Genomic DNA, 17,746 nt, shown 5'->3' with positions numbered 1-17,746 from the left:
ATCATTCTAACACAATCTATGTTAGCATTTTGTTCTTTTACTTTCTACTTCCTTTATATTTCATTCCCTCCGCATATAGTTGTAATTATGGTATATCTGCACAATTTTGTGTCCTACGTTTTCATTTAACTTTATGGCACAAGCATTTTCCATGTTATTACTTTGGCTTCATAACTATAATTTTAACGATTACTTAATATTCTACCAGAGAGATATACCACAGTTTACTTATCCGTTCCTGTATCACTGGACATTTAGGTTTTGCCCATTTTTCATTAACATAAATAATGCTGTGATGAACATCTTACGCATATAGCTTCCCCATATATTCATGTTATTTCTGTAGAATAGCTTCCAAAAGTGGAATAACTAGGCCAATGATTCTGAACAGTTTTATTCTCTTGATATATATTGCCAAATTGTCTGCTAAAAGCTTCTTATTAATTTACATAAACAATTTTGAACAAGAGTGAAAAGAGCAACTAAATAAAAACTTGGCAAGGAATAAAATAAGAACTACTCCATGTACACATCATGGATGTTAAATGCATTCTGGTGCATGTGCTCTGGGATAAGCATCTCACTCTCATAGTTGAAAAGAGGAAGAAAGCAAAGGCCCTCAGGCCTGTCGTGCTGTTATTATTTCCAGGCTCAGGCACTGTAGCTCTTGTGGCTGCACAATAGAATCACCTAAAATATTTCAAACTGCTGCTATCCAGGGTTGGCCCCTAAAGATTCTAGTTTACTTAGCCTGGGGCGTGGTCTCGCTCTGAGATGGCAGAAGGTTTCTAGGTGATTCTATTGCGAGGCCAGGTCAAGCAGCCCTGCATGGTTTGGGAGGCAGTCAGGGAGCTTGAAGAGGTCAACAAAGACAGAGACACTGAGTGATGTCCCTAGCCCCGGTGTTTTCTCTTCTGTTTCCTGTGCCCTGGGGAGACCTCAGCCCATGGGTGCCAACAAGTCTCTCACTGCTCCTCCCATCCTGAGGCCGGAAATGCCGGCTACATCCAGCTCCCACGGGCCCCAAGGACTCCTAAGAGGATTAAATGAGGAAGAACACAAAGTCAGGGACAACTGTGGAGCTTCCAAACTGCCAGCTAAGGGACCTTACAGGGATGGGAGGTCAGGCACAGTGGCTCACGCCTGTCATCTCAGCACTTTGGGAGGCTGAGGTGGGAGGATCACCTGAGCCAGGAGCTCAAGGTTACAGTGAGCTATGATCACACCACTGCACTGCAGCCTGGGTGACAGAGCGAGGCCGTGTCTCAAAAAAAAAAAAAAAAGCAAAAATAGGAATTCCAAATGTTCAGCTTTAGGGCTTGGTAAACACATCATAGTATATTCACATACTGGAGTGTTATGTAGCCACTAAAAAGAATTTATTTGTGCTAAAATGAAAAGTTCTTCAAAAGTCTACATGAAAAGAAAGCCAGGTGCAGAAGAGATGTACAGTATAATCTGATTTAGGTAAAAAGAACCCTATTACATACATACTCACTTGTTTACACATAGAAGGTGTCGGAAAAGATACATAAGAAATGAACAGGGCCAGGCGCGGTGGCTCACGCCTTTGGGAGGCGAGCACTTTGGGATCCCAGCACTTTGGGAGGCCGAGGCAGGCGAATCACCTGAGGTTGGGAGTTCAAGACCAGTCTGACCAACATGGAGAAACCCCGTCTCTACTAAAAATACAAAAACTAGTCAGGCATGATGGCGCATGCCTGTAACCCCAGATACTCAGGAGGCTGAGGCAGGAGAATCACTTGAACCCGGGAGGCAGAGGTTGCAGTGAGCTGAGATTGCGCCATTGCACTCCAGCCTGGGCAACAAGAGTGAAACTCCGTCTCAAAAAAAAAATGAAAAAAGAAAGAAAGAAAGAAAAGAAATGAAAAGGAGTGGCGATCTTAGAAGGGTGGGTTTGGAGGCGTGGGAGTGGGGAGAGTGAAGGGGAGTTGAACTGTTCATCTTGGGCCCTTCTCTACTGCTTATAGTGTAGGTCTTAAATATGTATTACTTTTGTAATTTTATTTTTAAAAGACTATTGTATGGTTTTCCAATAATGGGGGGGCAGGGAAGAAAGACAATAGTAAGAATAATAATCTCATACATTCTTCCTAGCACATTACAGTTCTGAAAGCACAATCACTCTTTTGAGATGAGTTGGGTCAGTATTATTCTCATTTTACAAGCAAAGAAGCTGAAGCTCCAAGAGGTAAACAAACAGCAAGATAATCAGGACCGATCACATGTAGACTTGAGTTCCAGGCTTCCGACTTCTAACCTTCTGATCTTAGCATCCTTTCTGTGATTCCATACTTCAGAAATAAATCCCAGAGAAGCAGGATTCGGATGTCCCAGAAAACACTGATTTCCACTTGCCATGGCTTTTTCTGCCCTCAACCATCCACACCGGAGCTTGGGAGGCATGGAAAAGTACCCGGGGGAGCCTGCTCCCACAGGAGAAGGGGAGAAGCAGAGCTGGGCAACAGACCTTCAAGGAGGCCAGTGGTGATAATGGGTCCACTTAGCAAGCAGGCCCCTCCCCTGGGAGTTCTGCGGTCTGAAGCTCCCTGTCTCCCAGGATGTGAGCTGAATGAAGGGGAGAGGCAGTCTGAGAGTGACCTGGCTGGAAGTGTGTGAGGGAAGAGGAGAAAATACAATCACTGATCATTGAAAATGCAACATGAAGCACAAAGCTTAGCAGCTAAAGTTAGCTCCCAGTCCAACCCTAATCACCAACTCTGGGCCGGAAAGGGTTAACCAACCATCACCACTGAGTTTGGGCCTCAATTCCCCCTTGCCCCCAGGCAGAATTCTTCAGAGCAAAGCAGAGAGAGATAGTAAATAGCTCAAGCTCCATCAGAGCCCCATAAAACACCACACTGGCTGAGGCTGAGAGAATCTTTTAAAGGTCATTTGTGTACCTGGCTTCCACACTGCACACCTCTCCACCACTCTCCACTGTATCTCCAGTGCTTGTTGGGTGGGGGTGGGAGGGGTGCATCTTCTTTGCCTGTGTCCCCCACAGCATCTTGCCTCCAGCTGGCATAAAAACACCTCCATAAATGTATATCAAAGTAAATGGAATGGACACCATCAAAGATGGTGAAGATGGTGATGGCCAATAATTATTCCATTTAATTAATTAATGCCATCAATTATATAAATTATACATTATACATTATAAACATAACATATTATTACATTTTATCAATTTTATAAGTTTCTATAGATTTTGAATTTATAATGCATTTGTTTATTTACAGCTTTTCTTTCTTTCTTTTTTTTGAGACAGGGTGTCACTCTGTCACACAGGCAGGAGTGCAGTGGCACAATCACGGCTCACTGCAGCCTTGACCTCCCAGGCTCAAGCGATCCTCCCACCTCAGCCTCTTGAGCAGGTGGGACTACAGGTGCTTGCTACCATGGCTGGCTAATTTTGTATTTTTCATAGAGACAGGGTTTTTCTGTATTGCTCAGGCTGGTCTCGAACTCCTGGGCTCAAACAATCCTGAACCAGCCACCTCGGCGTCCCAAAGTGCTGGGATTACAGGCATGAGCCAGCATGCCCAGCCTACAGTAATTTTTTATGAAGCTTGTGAAATAGAAACTAACCCTTACTACTCCATTTTATAGATGCAGACACTAAGCCCTACAGAGGTGAAGGAATTGTGGCCTCAGGCTGTACCGTGAGTAAGGGGAAGCCTGGAGTCTAGACAGTGTGACTCAGAGTTAGCACTGCTGCCCATACCACTTTGGAAGGACAGTGTGTTTCTCCAGCAGAAAGTGTTGAGCCATAATTAATCAGTAAGAGGTTTCCCAGGGAAGGATGGGGTAGTCAGAGTGGTGGGTTCAGAGCTACGTTTGATAGGGAATTATTTAGAGTTGTTAAGGTAAAGAATGAACCCGCGAGGTGTGTTCATCTGATGAAAAATCTATCAAGCCACACTTATGATTTGTGCACTTTTTTGTATGCAGGTTATGCTTCAATAAAAATTAAATTAAAAAGAACGAGTGAGCAAATGGTCCCCGAGGCCCCTGGTGTTGTCTTATATAGAAGGATGACTGGTTAATGCTTTTGCCTTCCAGTGGGGTAGAAGAAGACAGGTGTTCACTCCCTTGGAATCTCTCCCTGCTCCACAGCATCCTCCACACTGGCACCAAGCTGTCATCCTGAAATAAAGGCCCAATCAGGTCCTCCTCTGCCTACAATTCCTCAGTAGCTTCTTGTTACCTGCAGAATCAATTCCACACTCCTTGGCAAAGCCAGACACATTCTGTGCCTACTCAGCTTTCCAAGTTAACGTTTCATAGGAGAGGGGGCAGAAGTAGTAACTGAGCATGGAGACCCTGGGCTCAACCATCTCCTGGCCATGTGAACTTGGGCAGGTCTCTGAACCTCATCTGTAGAGTAGGAGTGATGGTAAGGTACCAAGGTAGAGGTCACGGTGAAGGGAGCAGAGATTATGCACATCAAACATATAAAACAATGTCATGTATCCAGTTAGCTCTCAGTGAATGTTTGCAATCACTTTCCACTTTTCATCTGACTACCCCGACACCTTAGATTATTTCCTCACCATTCTCTGACCATAGGATCGTACTCTTCCCCTCCCATTCCTATATCTTCTCTACCCACCAAATTCTCCCCTTGTCTCTAGGATGAACTCAACTGCCATTCCTCTGGAAAGGCTCTTTCCAGCCCCTCCCTACCAATGTGAAACTTCTCCACCCTCTCTCGTGGTCCCATAGTGCTTTGTACCTCCACTGGAGCACTTATTCTGTGGCACCTGCTCCGTCGTTCATTCTTTAATAGGGGACTTTCTCCATCACTGCTGCATAAATATCTTCTTGCTCATCTCCAGGAACCTCCCACTGAGTGATGGGCACTTTGCACATTGGAGAGGACAGCACCTGAGATGACTGTCCAGCAGGTGAACATCCCAGCCCTTTCTCTGAGACATGCCACTATCCCCAGCAATATTTTGTGCAGTGCAACTTCAATCCCACTTCCCAAGCCACTGTTGATAGGGCTAGGGCTGAACAACCAATCCAAGCTGGCCTGATCAGTATATGCAGTCCTGGGAATCATAAGTGGATGGAACAGCTGCTGCTGGTCTGGCCAGCACTGCCCCATCCCCACCAATTGTGGGTTGAATTGTGTCCCCTTCCCACCAGATAATGTTGAAATCCTAATCCCTAGCACGTGAATGTGACCTTATTTGAAAATGGAGTCTCTGGAAATAGATGATCCAGTTAAGGTGAGGTCATTAGGGTGGGCCCTAATCCAACATGACCAGTGTCCTTTATAGAAAGGGGAAATCTAGACACAGAGACAGACATGTACAAAGAGAAGATGACAAGGAGACAGGGGAAACACCGTCTATAAACCAAGGAATCCTGAGGCTACCAGACACTAGGAGAAAGGCAGAGAAAAGATTTTTCCTCACAGCCTTCAGAAGGAGCCAACCCTGCTGATACCTTGATTTCAGACTTCTGGCCTCCAAAACTGAGACACTAAATATTGTTCTAAGCCACCCAGTTTGTGATACTTTGTTACAGCAGTCCTAGGACACCCTAGTTTTGATGCGCTTCTCCTCCCCTCTCAAGCATGTGGTTCGAGAAGAAGTTACTCTTTTCCTCCTCCCCTGTGTTCATTGTCATTGCTGTCATCATCATCATCATCATCGTCAACATCATTATCATCATAACTAACCTATACAGAGCCTAACTTTGTGCTGGGCACTATTCTAAGCAGTCCAAATTTAATCTTTATAAAATCTATGAGATGCATCCTATTGATATCCCCACTTAACAGACAAGAACACTGAGATATAGAGAGGTTTAAGTGCCAAGAGTCACACAGCTAATCAGCAACAGAACCAGGATTTAAACCCAGGTAGTCTGACTTCGGAGACTATAAGGGGTAGAAGCATGTCCCAAGCAGGATCAAGTAGAATTCTAAGGGTTTTTTTAAAAAATTGAAATTTGGGGAAGAAGAGTCAAGCCTCTCAGGTGGTAAGATTTATCAGTCATCATCAGGGGTTCATGGCCTTCAACATGTGTAAAGGGCAGGTCTGTATTAAAGAAAGGATGCTCACAGTCAGAGAAAAGAAATGGGGATATAAATGATATCCAGTCCCTGTCACCCTCTGTCAAGGAGACTTAGTTCCAGCCCTGCCCTTTCCAAGGCTTGTTTATAAGAGCCCATAAATTATGGTTTTGTCTTAGCTGGTTATGTTGGGTTTTCATCATTTGCAAGCAGAAGATCCTGGACCAGCACACCTGCAAATTAAAAACTGGGACTGAAAGACTCCATTTCTATTGGGAGTGGTCTTTTGAGTGGCAGGGATAAAAATAAACCTTGGCTCCTTTGAGACAGGAATCTCATGCAAGAGACTGGGTATCAGAGAAAGCTGGGCTCTGCAGCCGGGGAGGAGGCAGTAGATGCCAAGAAAAGCAGAGAGGGGATGGAGAGAGAGCATGCCATGGAGTCCTGAGACTTTTCCAGTTCTGAGGCTTGGCTGCGTTCTCCCTGAATCCGTGTAATCCACACCCCCTTTTCAGTTTAAACTGGCACAAGTTGGTTTCAGTAGGTTGCATGCAAAGAATCATAAATAATACACATGCAATAGGAACTCAATAACTGTTGAATAGAATGCAAGGTTTTTAAGTGAGGCAGTAAGTAAGATGAAGATTATTTCTTAGGAATATTGCTCTGGAGACTGTATGGCGGGGAGATGAGGTGGTGGAGTGCAGACAGGGGCAGAGATTCTAGAGATACCCACGGAGGGGAGAGGCCAGCGTGGCTAAGAAGGGAAGTGGGGGTGCTGAAGGGAAGGACTTGGTGGGATTCCACAACCAAGGAGATGTGGGAGTAACAGGAGAGAGGATGTCAAAGATGACTGGGAATTTGTGCCTGATTTCCAGAAGGAAGGATGATACCATTAATAGAAGGAGGGAAGTCAGGAGAGAAGGTGAGCAGGCTCTGGCTCTCACACACCGATGCTGAGCTGAGGCACCAGTGATGGAGCTAATTAGCGTTAACTGAACAGAAAGAAATGGGGCCTGGTGTTCGGCAGAGAACTCAGCTGCAGAATTAGAAATTCAGGGATTCCCCTTAGCTGAGAGCTGAGGCCTGAGAGAGGCTGAGGCAGCCCAGGGAGAGCGCAGAGGAAAAAACCAGGGCAGACACATTATTTAGGAAACGAGAGACTAAATAACCTAAAAAATAAAGAGCAGGTAGAGAGGTGGGGCAGAAATGTAGCATGTGTAACACAGAGGAAATCAAGGAAGGAGAGGGTTTTCAGAAGAGGATCCTGGTGAATGGTGCTCAAAACCGCACACAGGCCAAACAAGGACGTTCTCAGGGGACTGAGACAAGGTGATTTAACTCACTGAGGAGGAGACCTTGGGAAACCTCCCAGGGAGCAGCAAGTCGATGATGAGGGTGGAAGACAGATGGGAAGGCCTTGGGGCAAGGAGGCTGCAAGTCATTTAATGCCACAGTGGTCTCCAGCTGTTTTTGCCTTCTCAGGGAGTGGTGACAATGATTTTACAACTAGGAAAATATCTGGATGCCCTGTTTGTTGAGAAAGGTTGAAGGCTCCAGGACATAACCTGGATATGCCGGTGAGGTCATGAGAATCCTGAGCTACCCTGCCTGATAAACCGGGTTGAGGGGTTGGGGCTGTGGATTGGGGGTGGAGGTTAGCAGCCACCTCATTAGTAGAGGGAGAAGATGTGGAGTGGTATCAGACAGGACTCTTGTTTGTAAACAACAGAAATGGACCCTGACCCTAGCTAACTTAAGCAGAAAAGAAATTCACAGGAAGGCTCACAGAATCCAGGAGAAGGCTGGGTGCAGTGGGTCACACCTATAATCCCAGCACTTTAAGAGGCTGAGGTAGGAGGATTGCTTGAGCCCAGCAGTTCGAGATCAGCCTGAGTAACATAGTAAGACCCCATCTCTACTAAAAATACAAAAAATTAGCCAGGCGAAGTGGCATGGGCCTGTAGTCCCAGCTACTCGGGTGGCTGAGGTGGGAGGATGGCTTGATCCCAGGAGGTCAAAGCTGCAGTGAGCCATAATGGTGCCACTACACTGCAGCCTGGGCAATGGGAGTGAGATCTGTCTAAAAAAAAAAAAAAAAAAAAAATCCAGGAGAAGTATATTAGCTATTATGGTACATAACAAATTACCCCAAGGCTTACAGGCAAAAAAATAACACACATTCATTGTCTCATAATTTCTGCGGGTTAAGGATTAGGGAGCAATTTAGCGGGGTGGTTCTGGTTTGGGATCTCTCATTAGGTTGTAGTTATGATGTCCGGTGGGCTTCAGTCTTCTGAAGTTTGACTAGGGCTGGAGGAGCTGCTTCCAAGATGGCTCACTCACTAGGATGCCGACAGGAAACCTCAGCATTTCACTGGCGGTTGGCATGGGGCTTCATTTTCACACAGGCAGGACTCTCCATAATCCCACCTCAGAGTCCTTAGGACATGGAAGGCAGCTTCTCCCATATGGGCAATCCGAGAGACAGAAAGGAGGAAGCCACAGTGCCTCTTCTGGCCTGGTCTCTCAAGTCACACATGGTCACTTCTGCCATATTCTTTTTTTTTTTTTCTTTTTGAGACAGAGTCTCACTCTGTTGGTCGGGCTGGAGTGCAGTGGCACGATCTTGGCTCACTGCAACCTCCGCCTCCTGGGCTCAAGCAATTCTCTTGCCTCAGCCTACCGAGTCGCTGGGATTACAGGCGTGTGCCACCACGCCTGGCTAATTTTTGTATTTTTAGTAGAGACGGGGTTTCACCATGTTGGCCAGGCTGGTCTCGAACTCTTGACCTCAAGTAATCCACCCACCTCGGCCTCCCAAAGTGCTGGGATTACAGGCATGAGCCACCACGCCCGGCCCACTTCTGCCACATTCTTTTCATAAGAAGAATGAGTCACTAAGTGAGTCACTAAGTCTAGCCCATCCTCACAGACAGGGGAAGTAACCCCCAGCTCTTGAAGGGGAGAAGTTATCAAATAATTTGTGAACATATACTAAAATTAAAACTATCCAGGAAAGTTGGAGAATGAGACTTGAAAAACAGGTAGAAAGCTGGACAGCCAATGCCCCAGCCAAGGCCACACCAAGGAGTAGCCTGCTCAGGGCTGGACACCCTAGGCCATGTTGCCCAGACATGGGTCCCCCTCTTATAAACTATAAACATTCCTTCCGTTATTCATAGCACTCACTCCAAAGATACGGTCACTGGCCTAGGCAGCTGGTTGGCTGAGTTTAGATCACTGTGCCCACACGTCAGCTACAATATGGCCTTCGGGGATGCTGCAAATATGAGGCAGGATTCTGACTGTCACCAAGATCTGTATGGTTGCAGGTCTGCCAAACACACGTACATGCACAGGCACCACTAGAGCAATCCCCATCACAGAAGGGTTTCTGTCTGATTGTCCAACCCCAGATGGGTGTCCAAAAATTCAATTCAATTCTAACACTGACTCCCAGAGTTAGTGTAGACCCCAAAGGTTAAGGGGCCGCATCATGTTTGTGTCAGCACAGGATGGAAAGAAACCAAAGTGCCAGTATCTCTAGCTCCAATATTTTGTTTCCACTGAGATATAGGAGCTAGAGATGACAAAGGAAAACATCTCATCCCTGAGAGCCCCCAGAATCCCTCTGTGAGAGTCCTTGATCGAGACTCTCCAAAGGTATTTAGTGGGGAGAAGGTGCTGGGTTGTTTCCCATCATAAGTGGGAAAAGGTTTTGAGTCATTTAAATGTAACTATTAACAGAAGGGTGACCCCACAAGATAGAGGATCTGAGGATATCCTGGATGCTGACATTTGGCTTTAAATATAAACTTGGAGTCTTCAGTAATGTGAATGTTATCGTTAAGGAAGAAAATGATGTCTTCCAAGGTCAGCCCTAGATTTAGTTATAGCAAGTCAATGTGTTTTTGTTGTTGTTGTTGTTTTAAATGAGCTAGAGCCTGGGGCCTTGTAGGTAAAATCAGTTGGAGAGTTAAGTTATGAAAAAAAATGGGGAAAGTGAAAAAAACACAGACACATTAGAGATATAGTTCTCAAGGGAGACCTTCTGAGGAGGATGAAGTTCAAATGCACTACCACAGGGTCCTCTGGTTTCACTTAGGGTCCATGAAAGAGGCCCAAAAGCACAGGTCCTGGAACCATGACTGGGTAGAGTTTGTCTGGGGGACTCCAGCCACATGAGGGGGTGGTCATAATTCTAACTGAAAGCCAAGGGGTGGGCCTGCAGGACTACAGGGTTAAACAACTCACCAGCTGGAGTCAGGATGGGTAGGTGGAAAGGAGGGCAAGATGGTCAGAAGAGATAAGGACCCAGACTGGGGAGGACAGGCAGAAAGCACACATACTAACTTGAGAACCGGGCTTTGTAATGTGATGTTTTCTCAATGAAATGTCAGATGCAGGCCCTGCAAATGAGTCTATGATGAATGTCCAATCAATGTCCAATAATGAGTTACTAATTATTGTTCCATAACCAACCATGCGCTTCCTAGGCCTGCCCTGAAACAAAGGTTGACCGTTGTCACGGTCAGTCTCTCCTGGAGGATGGGCTGCTCACCCAGCTTCATTCTCCTGAAGCTGTCCTTCTATGTGCTCATTTTTGGAAGGACGTAGCCTAGCCCAGGTCCGTGACAGTTCTTCTTTGGTCTTAAAATTACTTGATCAGTTTGTTCCGCTGTTTGTCTATATTCACGTTGAGAGGGTTTCCTTGTCTGTGTTGTCAAACCCTCTTGCTACAGTTCATTTCAGACATTTAATGAGCTCCTACTATGTGCCAGGCACTGGGGATGCAAAGACAAATGAAGTAAACCAGATGCTGTGCCATCTTTTTCCTTAAGAGTTCACACCGTGTGTGTGTGTGTGTGTGTATGTGTGTGTGCTCACATGTGTGTGTATGTTGGGATATGGGTGTTGGAGTGGTTGAGAAACTGGACATTGTAGGAAAATATAATATATTGTAAAGAGGACTATCAAAGAAAAGCTAAATATCCATCCAGTACAAATGCTAGCTAGATATTTTACACAGATCATCTCATTTACTCATCAATATAACTGTAAAGAAAGTACTGTTATTATTCCCATTTTACAGAAGGGGATGTGAGGTCATGTCACTTCTCTAAGGCCACACAGCTAGTAAGTGGCAGAGCCAGGACTCATATGCATGCCTTTCTAAAGTCACAGTTTTTTTTAATTGTAGTAAATACACATAACATAAAATTTACCATCTTAACTAGTTTTAAGTGTACATTCAGTAATATTAAGTACATTCACATCGTGGTATAACCAATCTCCAGAATTCTTTTTATCTTGCAAAATAGCAACTCTAAACTTATTAAACATCTACTTCCCATTTTCCCATTTGTTTCTCCCCTGACTCCTGGCAACCACCATTCTAGCTCCTGTCTCTATGAATTTGACAATCCTTAGTAATTCGTAAGTGGAATCGCACGGTATATGCCTTTTTGTGACTGGCTTATTTCACTTGAATAATGTCCTCAAGGTTCTTCAGTGTTGTAATTTTTATCAGAATTTCTCCCCTTGAAGGATGACTAATATTCCATTGCATATCATATTTTGTTTATTCAGTCATTCATCAGCGGACAGTTGCATTGCTTCCACGTTTTGGCTCTTGTGAATAATGCTGCTATGAACGTGGGTATACAAATATATCTTCAAGACACTCCTTTCAATTCTTTTGGATATATGCTCAGAAATGGAATTGCCGGGTCATATGGTATTTCTACATTTAATTTTTTGAGGAACTGTCATACTATTTTCCATAGTGGCTGCACCTTTTTACATTCCCACCAGCTGTGTACAAGGGCTCCAATTTTTCCACCCCTTGCCAGCACATGTTATTTCTCCATTTCTTTATTTAATTATTTTTTCCTTCCTTCTTTCCTCCCTCCCTCCCTTTCTCTCCTCCCTCCCTCCCTTCCTCCCTCCCTTTCTTTCTTTCTTTTTCTCTTTCTTTCTTTCTCTTTCTTCTTTCTTTTTCTTTATTTTTTCTTTCTTTCTCTCCTTTCTTCTCTCTCCTTCTCTCCTCTCTTTCTCTTTCTCTCCTCTCTTTCATCCCCCTCTCCTTTCTCTCCCTCCTCCCTCCCTCTCTCCTTCCTCCCTCCCTTCCTCCCTCCCCTCCCCTCCCGTTCCCTCCCCTTCCTTCCTTCCTTCCTTCCTTCCACTATAGCAGCTATCCCAATAGGTATGAGGGGGTGTCTCCTTGTGGTTTTGGTTTTCATTTCCCTAATGATTAGTAATGTTGAGCATATTTTCATGTGCTTCTTGTATATTTTCTTTGGATATGTCTATTCAAGTCCTTTGCCTATTTTTAAATGGTGTGTGTGTTTGTGAGTTCTTTCTATAGTCTGGATATTAACCCATTATTAGATATATCATTTGCAAGTATTTGCTCCCATTCTGTAGGTTGCTTTTTTACTCTGTTGATTGTGTCCTTTGAGGCACACAAGTTTTAAATTTTGACACAATCCAATTTATCTATTTTTACTTTTGTTATTCGTGCTTTTGGTTTCATATTTAAGAAATAATTGCTAAATCCAATATCATGAAGCTTTTCTACTGTGTTTTCACAGTAGAATTTTATAGTTTTAGCTCTTACGTGTAGGTCTTTGATCCATTTTGAGTTAATGTTCGTATATGGTGTGAGATAAGGGTCCAATTTTATTCTTTTGCATGTAGAAGTCTAGTTTTCCCAACACCATTTTTTGGTTCTCCATTGTTAGCCACTACTAAGTGTACCATTCAGTGGCATTAAGAACATTCATGTTGTTGGGCAACCATCACCATTATTCATCTCCAGAACTTTTCATCATGCCATACTGAAACTCTGTACCCATTAAACAATAGCTCCCCCGCTCCCGGCCCCTGGAAACCATGTTTCTACTTTCTGCCTCCATGAATGTGTCCCAGTCTTTGTCTTGAGGACCATGTTCTACATGGGAAATTGTAAGAGCACAGAGAAGGGACACTTAGCTCTGGACTGGTGGGGTGTCAGTAGGAGGATGACAAGTGTAAGAAAAGGCTTTTGAAGGAGAGGTGATCAAGCTGGGTAGGTACCAGCCAAGCAAGGGAGTGAGAGGGGAGCTGCATGTCAGTAGTTGGGATGAGCGGAAGCAAAGGCTTGTGAGGCAGCTTGGGGTATTCTGGGCACCATGAGTTGTCCCGGTCAGTCCCTCTTGGGGGGATGGGCTAATCGCCCAGGCATTGAGGTTACCGAATTATTTCCCAACCGTTTCTTCTTTGGGATCCCACCTTCCTTTCACCTTCCCTGTTCAGAGCTGACTTTTCTTTCCTTCCATCTCATTCCTCCTCTTTTTTAAAATCATGAACTTCTTTGTGAAATGTAACATATGTACCTTGTATTATTAGTCCATTCTCGCACTGCTATAAAGAAATACCTGAGACTGGGTGATTTACAAGAAAAGAGGTTTAACTGGCTCATGGTTCTGCAGGCTGTTCAGGAAGTATGGCAGCATCTGCTTCTGGGGAGGCCTCAGGGAGCTTTTACTCATGGTGGAAGGCAAAGTGGGAACAGGCATCTTCACATGGCCAGAGCAGGAGGAAGAGAGAGAGGGGGGAGGTGCCACCCACTTTTAAACAACCAGATTTCACGAGAACTCACTCACTATACAGTACCAAGGGGGGAATGGTGCTAAACCATTCATGAGACCACCCCCATGATCCACTTACCTCCCACCAGGCTCCACCTCCAACACGGGATTACAATTTGACATTTGGGTGGGGCAACAGATCCAAACCATATCATACCTTATAATCCATGGATGAGTGTGATTAATTCTCACAGTGTAAACATGCCCGTGGTGCCCTGATTCAGACGTGAAATCTTACCAGCAGCCCAAGAGACCCCTTCCCGTGACTACTGACATCCTTCCCCCAAGGGTAACCACTATTTTGACTTCTAACAAAATAGACATGCTTTGCCTCGTGTTTCTCATATAAACGAATCCTACAGAATATACTCTTCTGCGTCTGGCTTCTTTGGTTCAACATTCCTCCTTTTCTTTCTGGGCCGATTCTTATCTTGCCTGAATGCAGAAATTGGTCATTGTGCTAGTCCCCATCCCAGCTGAGATGATGGAGGGGAACTGGCTACACAAATATAAGGTGGTGTCACAATTCGCAATAAACTGCAGGACAAGAAGTGTCTCTGGCCTGGCCCCACGGGGCTGCTGCTGGAAAATGGATGGTGCCCATTGAGGGCTCTAATGGAGGAGGGACAGTGCTTGCCCTGTGCTATTCTCCTAATATTTCAAGAAGAGTGAAGCTTAGAATTGGTAAGCATTCCCAGAAGGGCTACAAATTGCATTTTAGCTTGTTTCAATTGCAGAATGAAATGGCTTGTTTTCTTGGAAATTTTTATTTCCCCTCCTCGGTCCCTTGCCCTCTGTTTCCCTGGCTCTCAGGTGCACAGCTTCCTTCCTCCCTTCCTCCCTTCAACTCTTCCCCCTTTTGGCAGTTACATTTCTGCAGAGTTCAGCCCTCCCTGGACCCAGGAACTTTTAGCCAGTCTTGAACTTGGAAGATACAAGAGCTACGAGGAATCCTGAAGATTAGCTGATTCACACCACCCTTCAATGTTTAGACTTAAGAAAAAGACTGAGAGATAGTGTATATAAAGTGTAAAATCTTAGTATACAGTTTAGACAATAAATCAATTCAGCTGGAATAATAAATTAATTTCAACACATGTTAAATGTCATGTAACTATCATTGAATCAAGATACAGGCTGGGCATGGTGGCTCATATCTGTAATCCCAGCACTTTGGGAGGCCAAGGCAGGCAGATCACTTGAGCCCAGGAGTTCAGGATCAGCCTGGGCAACATAGCAAAACCCTGTCTCTACTAAAAATACACAATTAGCCCGGTGTGGTGGTGTGAGCCTGAGGTCCCAGCTACTCGGACGACTGAGGTGGGAGGATGACTTGAGTCCAGGAGATGGAGGTTGCAGTGAGTGAGAGTGCATCATTGCACTCCAGCCTGGGTGGCCGAGTGAGCCTGTCTCAAAACAGAGAAACAAAAAAGCAAGATGCAGAGCATTTCCAGTACCTGGAAGATTTGTTCATGCTTTCCCCGCAGTCTGTCTCTATTCCTCATCCATTTGTTTTCTTTTATCATCACAGATTGTACTTGCCTGTTCTTGAACTTCAGATAAATGGAATCATACAGTATATATTATTTTGTGTCTGGCTACTTTTGCTCAACAATAGGGTTTTGAGATTCATCCACGTTGTTGCATATTATCAGTAGTTTGTTTTGTCTCTCTCTCTCTCTCTGTCTCTCTTTTTTGCAGAATATGCTATCGCTAATTTATCTACTTTCCTGTTCTGACAGTTGGGTTGTTTCCAGTTTGGGCTACTGTACCAGTTTGTTAGGGCTGCCATAACAGACCACCATAGACTGGGTGGCTTAAATGACAGAGGTTTTTTTTTATTATTATTCTGAAAGCTAGAAATCCACGATCAAGGTTTTGGCAGAGTTGATTTCTTCTGAGGGCCTCTCTCCTTGGCGTGTCACTGGCCGTTCTGTCTTCTCTCTGTGTCCTCACATAGTCTTTCCTCTATATATGTGTCCTACTGTCCTCTTTTTATAAGGATACCAGCCATATGGGATTAGGGTCCACCACAATGACCTGATTTAACCTTAATTACCTCTTTAAAGGCTCTAAGTACGGTCACATTCTGATGTAGTAGGGGTTAGTTAGGACTTCAACATATGAATTTGGGGGGGACACAAGTCCATAACAGCATCTGTGAATAAAGCTGCCATGAACATTTTGGCACAGATTTTGTACATGTACAGTTGTCCAAAGTAGGTGAGCCAATTTACACTCCCACAGCAATGTGTGAGTGTGCCAGTAGCTCTGCATCCTCACCAACCGCTTCATTTTACAGATGAGAAACAGAGACCCACAGAGAGGGGTGCAAGGCTCACTTTCCCATGTGCAGATCATAAGTTTGAGGTTGCAGAGCAGAGCGTGTCAAGGAAGCCCTGTCCCCAAACTGCTTTAGGAATTTCTGACACTTCCCAACACATTACCTCGCTCAATCATTCAGTCATTCATCAAAAAGAACAGTGAGAACCATCTGTGGCTCCGTCCTGTGCTAGGTCCTGGAAGCAAGTTGATGAACAGAGAGACAGGAAACTGACATTCAGGTTGGAGCACAAGACAATGAACACAAGGACTCAGTAAGTCTTGTGGATTGTAGTAGGTGCTGGGCAAAGAAGCAACAGAACCTAAGCAGAAGTTGAGATAGATGAAAAGGAGCTTGGCGGTGGGGAGGGTAAACTCACCTGTAGATGGGCTGCTCTGAAAGGCCTCTCTGAGAGGGGATAGATGGGAGAACCCTGAAGAGTACCAAGGTGCCAGCCAGACAAAGGCCAAGGAAATTGCTGAGGCAAAGAGAATAGGAGGAGCACAAGCCCTGAGGCAGGAGCAGCTCTGGAGAGGGGAGGGGTGAGGAAATAATGGTCTGTGTAACTGGACCCAGTGGACAGGGGTTGGGGGAGGCAGGAGATGAGGTGTACCAGGCGAGGGCCTAGACCATGCACGGCTTGCAGGTCGTGGGAAGAGTTTGGATTTTATTCTAAGGGTAATGGGAAACCACTGGAGCGTTTCAGGGGAGGGGCAAGCAAGATCCAACTGACATTAACAAATGGATGGCATGGGGGAGAAGCAGCCACACTCTTTCAGAGACTGTTACCCTTCCCTAGGTGACAGTCACTGACATGTCAGCGACTTAGACTTCGGAGGTGGCAGGAGAGATATATTTTGGAGGTAAAATTGACAGAATGTGGTGAGGGGTTGGATGGGCCTGTTGAGAATAGGAAGTGAGTGATGGATAACTTCTAAGTTTTGAGCTTTGACTCTCCTGACAGAAGGCAAGGACCTTTCAGCTATAACTTACCAACCTCTGACTGTGCAGTTCTCTTGTTCATCTCACTACTGGATATCTTGAGCCTCAGGACATAGTAAGTGTTCAATAAACATTCTTGAATGTATAAACTGACTGCATGCAAGAATGCTTTAGCACAGCAGGGCCCAACCTTTTTGTCACCAGGGACCGGTTTTGTGGAAGACAAGTTTTCCACAGATGGTGGGGGGGACAGGGGATGGTTTTGGGATGAAACTGTTCTACCTCGGATCATCAGGCATTAGATTCTCATAAGGCACCCACAACCTAGATTCCTTGAATGTGCAGTTCACAATAAGGTTCACACTCCTATGAGAATCTAATGCCACCGCTGCTCTGACAGGAGGCAGAGCTCAGGCGGTAATGCTCGCTGGCCTGCCGCTTGCCTCCTGGTTCCTAACAGGCCAGAGACTGTGCAGAGGCCCAGCGTTTGGGGATCCCTGCTTTAGCACAGGGAATGGGTTCAATAAAGCGTTTTTTTCTTTTGAAAATTTTTACTCAGGTGAAATTCTCATAACATCAATTAACCATTTTAAAGTGTACAGTTTAGTGGCATTTAGTACATTCACAATGTTGCGGAACCATCATCTCTATCTAGTTCCAAAATGTTTTATCACCCCCAAAGGAGTCTCCATACTCATTAAGCAGTCATTCCCCATTCCTTCCTCCCCACCCCCAGCCCTGGGCAACCACTACTATGCTTTCTGCCTCTGTGGATTTACCTATTCTAAATATTTC

This window comes from Pongo abelii, chromosome 2, assembly GCF_028885655.2.
Source record: "Pongo abelii isolate AG06213 chromosome 2, NHGRI_mPonAbe1-v2.0_pri, whole genome shotgun sequence".
Taxonomy (NCBI): domain Eukaryota; kingdom Metazoa; phylum Chordata; class Mammalia; order Primates; family Hominidae; genus Pongo; species Pongo abelii.
This window is presented reverse-complemented; position numbering follows the sequence as displayed.